The sequence below is a fragment of the Spermophilus citellus genome (assembly GCF_964194105.1).
Source record: "Spermophilus citellus genome assembly, chromosome: 1".
NCBI lineage: Eukaryota > Metazoa > Chordata > Mammalia > Rodentia > Sciuridae > Spermophilus > Spermophilus citellus.
This window is the reverse complement of record NC_138182.1, coordinates 13329721-13336330: the sequence shown is the minus strand read 5'-3', so window position 1 is coordinate 13336330 and position 6610 is coordinate 13329721. Positions and strand designations below refer to the sequence as shown.

Below are 6610 nucleotides of genomic sequence, written 5' to 3'. Positions count from 1 at the left end.
TCAAAAGGTACAGAAGAGAATGCAGTGAAACACAGGCCTCTCTCTTCTCTCCCAGGCACCTAGTTCTGCATTTTAAAGGCAGTTATAAAATACTTATACTCTAAGCTTACGTAATTTACCTCATCATCTACTTTGTAATAGGAGTACTCTGGACTCCCATTATGAGTAATAATAAAATTAAATACATTTCCTTTTTTTTTTTTTTTTTTTTTTTGTCCTGGGGATTGAACCCAGAGGTGCTTTCCCATTGAGCTACATCCCCAGTCCTTTTTATTTTTATTTTGAGACAAGGTGTCACTAAAGTGCTGCAGCTGGCTTTGGACTTGCGATCCTCTGCAGGATCCCAGGTCACTGGGATCACAGGTGTGCAACCGGCAGTATATTTCTCTTTTATTCCACTCTCCAATGCTGATTTTTGTTTATTTTGTTATAAGTAGTCAGTATCTCCTTCTCTGGAAAAAAACACACATCCAACTTTTCCTTCACTCTTTTTTTGTTTTTTAACTACATCTGACATCTATTTATTGTTAAACTGTTAAACCAGATTTGAATCATGTCTTTAACTGTTGAGACCCCCCCCCCATGCCTTCCCCCCACCTCACCCTCCTAACTTGGGATAGCTACATCATTTGCATTTATAGCTTTTATTTTCCCTCCTCAACCATAAAACAAGACCTGTTTTTGCATTAATCCTACAAGTTGGAGCCACAGTCATACTGTTACTTTTCCATAGGGCTTTAATTTGGCTAATGTTTGTTTTACAGATGTTTAAAAAGTGCTCATGGAAGTCATCGTCCTTGCATCCTGGATTACCCAAAAATGTTGGTGAGCTGCCCTTATGTCTGAAAACTGTAGCTGGGGAGAAGGTGCTGGAGTCCGCGTCCTTCCCGGTCCTTCCCCAGGGCTCTGTGGACAAACACTCCATCATTCTCAACATGGAATATTCCCAGGAAGACCCCGAGGCCAGCCCAACCTTCCTCCCCACTGTCAGGTGGTTTTAGTTTTTCCTCCCCACCAAAATGCCAAAGACTCATTTTTTTTTCACTTTTTATTATTATTTTAGTTGATACATAAAAAATTGCATACATTTATGTTATAGAATGTGATTTTTAATATACATATAATCACAAAATGATTAAATCAAACTAATTAATAAATCTATAGCGCACATACTTATCCCTTTTTCTGATGAGAACATTTAAAAATCTACTCTCGCTCTAACTACGTTCACACGTAACTTTACCAAAGTGTGTATTGCTGTGGATGAGTCTCTCAAAATTTTCTTCCTATCAAACTGTAGATTCATGTCTCCAGTAGTCAGAATCTCCTTCTCTGGAAAAAAACACACATCCAACTTTTCCTTCAGTCCTGGAAATGTCTCCTAGTCATTTAAATATCTTCAAATATTTTTTTCTTGTCCATTATTTTAAAGAAAATATTTTCCTATTCCACTCTTTTTTTTTTGGGGGGGGGTTCCAGGGATTGACTCCAGGGGCACTTGACCCTGAGCTACATCCTCAGCCCTTATTTTTTTATTTAGAGACAGGGTCTTGATAAGTTGCTATGGCCTTATTAGGTTGCTGAGGCCGACTTTGAACTTGCGATCCTCCTGCCTCAGCCTCCCAAGCCACTGGGATTATTCCTTTTTTGTTTGTTTGTTTGCTTGCTTTCTTAATCTACTTATGCACTAAACATCCTTTGTCTGCTGTAGATCCTTCTCTCCAATTCTCCACAGAGGTGCCTATAGAGGCTTGCACTTGCTTTTCTCAGCATGCTGACCATATACTCCTTGAGCTACTGTGAGGCTTTTCTTTCTTTAACAGTAACTATTTATTTTATTCTCTATCCCTTTAATCTGATAGTTTGTTTCTTCCCTGGTTGCCCTACTCTATTTTTCTTGAAACTTCTGTATCTTTTCTTTGAGCTCCTGTTTTAGACACACACACTTGAATCAAGCAGTAATTCATTTTCTTTTTTAGTTTCTTAATGGTGGGGTTTGGCCACAATTGTCAGTTGCTCTGAGGTGACTTTTTCTAATGAAAGTTGTTTTTTTTTTTTAACCCACTCTTTATTTTCCTCCTTCCCTTGTTCTTCTAGTACCATTGTACAATTACGGTGACTGTTTACTACAAAGTGTGACAAATAAGAAGTTACAAATTACTGATTTGGGCTTTAGTCACAGTTGAATGCTCCAGTTCTTCTGATAATATATGACTGAAGAAGTATCATAGGAGACTTCCAGAGTATCCAGTTTAGTGATGGTCCCTTGACCCAGGGCTTTGGGGTTTTCTAGCCTGTTTGCTAGTTTCAGTGTCTATTTCTCCTCCCAGGCCGCTCAGACTGTGACTTGGGTCGTACCTGTAACCCAGAACTTCCCTGTGCTATTCCTCTTCACTGGCAAACTGCTTCCTGCAAATATGGAGGGCGTTTCCCTTTGTTCCAAATGAGGCATCTCTGGTTTTATTCTGATGACATTCTGAGAAATCTCAAAACTCTCTTGACATCCTAGCCCGTATTTCACCAGCACTGAATTTAGCCACCCTGCCTCATATAGTGTGGCTCAGCATTATAGCTGTCCCTGGTTTATTTAAATATGCAGTTTCCTTTTCTTTTCCTTTTGTGTGGTGGATGGGGGATTGAGCTACGTTTGCATTCCCTGTTTTTTGTTGTTGTTGTTTGTTTTTTGCTTTTGTTTTGTTTTGTTTTTTTGAGACAGGGTCTCTCTAAGTTGCTGAGTCATGTTAAGTTGCTGAGGCTGGCCTCGAATTTGGGATCTTCCTGCCAGAGCCTCCCTATTCCCTGAGATTACAAGTGTTGACCACCACACCCAACTCTTTCTATTTTTGCTTGCATGCATTTTTAAGACCAGAGAAGCACTCTCTTAAGTAGGGATATCTCATTATCTTTGTAAAATACAGATAGATTATGTGCTTTTTTTAAACTATTGCATAAAAGTATAGTGTGAAATCCTGCATACCTTCAAGCTATTTCATAATCAGACTCTAGCCTATTTCCTCTTCATCATCTGCAGTTTCCTCCCACCACTTTTTTTCTCTGGCTGCAAGATGATTCAATACAAAATTATCTGTGACACATGTGTTTTCTTCTCCTGAAATTCATAATATAAAAACTATTAAACAATGCCAATCATGGTTGATAAATATTATTGAAATAAAAACAGGATTCAAGAGAGAAAAGTTTGTCAAAGGGAGATCAGAGCTGTCACAGAGAAAATATTTGACAAAATCAAAGTGAATTTTCTCCTACAGACACTGTGGTGCATACATTGGAGCATCCCAGATTTGGGGGGTGGGAGATCCCTAACTTCTACTTTCTCAAATTCCTTTTGGAATTCCTCTTTAAAAGAAAAGAAAGAAATGTTTCTATTTAAGTACATGAGACATACAGATAAGTACACACGTGATAAGTTTAAAATTGAAAGGTTATCACAAAATGAGCACATTTGTAACCCTGACCCATAACCTCCCCACTGCCCAGAAGACGACACAGGCCACTTCCTAGTCACTACTGTGTCCTTCCTTGCAAAGATACCCACTGTCGTGGATGCTAGTGATACAATAGTTTTCACTATCATGGATGCTAGTGATACAATAGTTTTCTTTAGCCTTTGCCTTTGCCTTTTGTTTTTTACTGGATACTATGTTTCAGATTTATCCGTGTAGTTCTTAGAGGAGTCGTTTCTCATTTTTGTCCTGTATGTTGTGTATCACAATGGATTTATGTATTCTACCTCTGATGGAATTTGGTACTATTACAAATATGTTGTGATAGACATTATTTTACATGTGTTTTGGGGAGAACATGTACATATTTATAGTGTTTATATCTAGAAGCAAAGCTTCTAAATAATACCTAAATGGCCAGCTTTTAATGATACTACCTCAGATTTCCAAAGTAGTTTTGTTACCAAAAGTTCAGTCCTTGTCCCCAGTGCCAATCCAATAAGGAGGACACTTTTTTTTTTTTTTTTTTTTGGTACCAATGTGAGAGAAATAGAGTATGTAGCCTTAACTGGGATGTAAGAGCCAGTCGTAGCCATTCTGAGCTTCCCATCCTGTATCCATTTGTAGCTATTTTAACTACAGCCCTTCCCTTTGCCACAATCCCCCCACTTTAAAATTAGCCAGTCACTGCAGACTGCAACCTCCAATCCGAGCAAGCCGCAGTGGGGCCTTAGGGATGAAAGCAGATGAACTGCTGGCCCAAGTGTGCTGCTCCCCAGGTTTTGTGAGGTTGCGCGCACTTCTGCAAAAGTAAAGTCTTGCAGAACTGCTTCCGAGCATGTGTTTGATCCCTTGTGCCACCCAGCTATTTCTAATGCTGGGGATTAAACCCAATCACTCAGCCACATTCCCTGCCCTTTCTTTCTTTGTTTTATTTTGAGACAGGTCTTGCTAAATTGCTTAGGATTTTGCTAAATTGCTGAGGCTGGCCTTGAACTTGCCATCCTCCTGACTCAGCCTCCTATATGCTGGGATCACAGGCGCGGGCCACTGCACCCAGCAAGGACACAGTTTTGAGAAAAAGAAAAATGAAGTTTTATTGCTTTGCTAGCAAAGGAGAAACAAAGGGGACTCCTGTCCCAAAAGCTCTGATGCTGCCAATCACGGAGAACAGGGAGCTTCTAAAGAGGTGACTCAAAGGCTACATTCCATGTAGGGAGTCACAACCCATTTGTTAATTTGGGAGATAGTCATTTCTTAGATCTTCTGCTACCATTTCCAAGTCTGAATTACTTCATTCCTGGGAGGGGTGTGTGCTCAAGAACAGATAACTGCCTGGGATGGGGAAGAGGGGTAGTCCTGTACCCCTGAGGTTAAGGGGGGGGAGAAGATTAAGGAGGTGGCAGGAGAGAGGTAGAGAAAGAAAAATAAGTCTCAGTGGCAGAGCAGCAGGGGCTACTCAAAGCACAAAGTGGACCACTGTTAGGGTTGGGAGACTTTTCTAAACAGATATCACGCCTGTGACGAATCTGCATCAAGAGCTCGTATTAGTTACTTTGGGGCCATAACGAACCACACCAGAATTTGGTGGCTTAAGCCAAGTGGTTTCTGTTGTGCATTCACTTCTCACATTAGGACAGCAAGAGGCAGGGACCATGATGTCTCCTGAGGCCCAGACAGGAGGAATATGACATCACCACAGCTGGGTTGCACAAATCCGGTCTACACGAAAGGGACAGGGCATGGCAAGGGAGGATGAACTCGACTTTTTTGTGTGTGCATTATGTTTTACACAATGTTGGGTCATCCTGACACAATCACACAAGCATAGAATGCAATTGCTCCACTTCAGGCCCCAGTATGTCTCCTCTACCCTCCCCCTGTTCACCTTCCACTCCTCTGCTGGCCTTTCTTCTATTTATTTATGGTTTTTTAAATTACATTTGATAGCTTTACATGAAGGTGGAATTTACCCTCGGACATTCATATATCCACCTCTTGATGGGAGAGTCAGGAAAATACCACGGCTACTCCTTCTCAGTCTACATCACCGTCCACCTGATCACCAGCGTTTACTTTCCCCTCACAGGCAAAACATCCTCATCCCACCCCTGGAGCGCCGAAGTCTCCTCCAACTGTGGTATTCTCTGCAGGTCTGAGGTTTCCTCGTCTGCGCCAGGTTGAAATGAGGCTCCTTCAGTACACTTCCTGGGGCGAGCTCCCCACAGTCTGGATACCTACATAATAAAAGTCAAGGTTTCCACCCCACACCTACAAAAATGCCCTGTAAGGCAGGAGAGCCACAATCAATATCTTCTTCAAACAGGTAAAATGAGAGGAGCATGCACCCCACTTTCCCAGGGCAGCTCTGAAACACAGCTGGGTGCCTGTTGCCAGACCCCCCTCAACTGGAAGCTGGGAGGGTCTCCATCAGAGTTCACTGCTGCGCAGTTTCTCCAGGTGGCTCTTGACTCTCAACTCTGGGCCTTTAGCTCCCTCTCTGAGGCAATTTTTCTTTTCTAGAAGAAATGACCCATTTTGAGTTTGAGGAGCTTACTGTCTGACTAAATGAGAATAAGGATCCCAGAGGTCACTTATCAGTTTGAACTATTTTCTTCTTTTTCTTTTACCTTACCAGTACTTTTGCTGGTAAAACTCCCTTGAAATTTTTGTGGACTTCCTGTGACTCTGCTATCAGTTTAATTAGTGGGGGCAAAGTTACATTGGTAATTCTTTTTGAGACAGGTCTCTTCCTACTTTGGGTCATAAGTCAGGTAGTGTGGGCAATACCCTTTTGTCTACTGAGAGAATCTAGTACACTGTCTTGAATCTTCCTGGGATCTTAAATTTGATGTTGCAGCTATTATTCTTTTATTTGAGATTTGGCCCCAAGCTTCATTTCATTTGGGGAATCTCATTGCCTGTGGAAATCAAGGATGATACACAATTTTATTTTCCAACCCAGCAAATCTTGGATCCTTTATTTTTTCTCCAATTTCTACTTTCAAATTAAACCACTGCTTCTTGCCTCCTCTCCGTCTTCTGATTCCCCCATCCTATCCATTTAGGACCAATGAACTAACACTGCCAACATTCTGCCTGGTGATTTCTTTAGCCAGATGAAAATCTTATTGGAAACATTTGCC

At 41.2% G+C, this 6610-nt stretch overlaps 1 long non-coding RNA gene across 1 annotated transcript; it reads right to left on the bottom strand.

Annotated features, from left to right (window-relative positions):
- Positions 1 to 687: 687 nt before the first annotated feature.
- LOC308640908 lies at positions 688 to 3460 on the bottom strand. The gene is made up of 3 exons (XR_014020382.1): positions 2978 to 3460; positions 1244 to 1332; positions 688 to 906 (listed from the first exon to the last, which is right to left on the bottom strand). It is a non-coding gene; the product is annotated as an uncharacterized lncRNA (long non-coding RNA).
- Positions 3461 to 6610: the final 3150 nt, after the last annotated feature.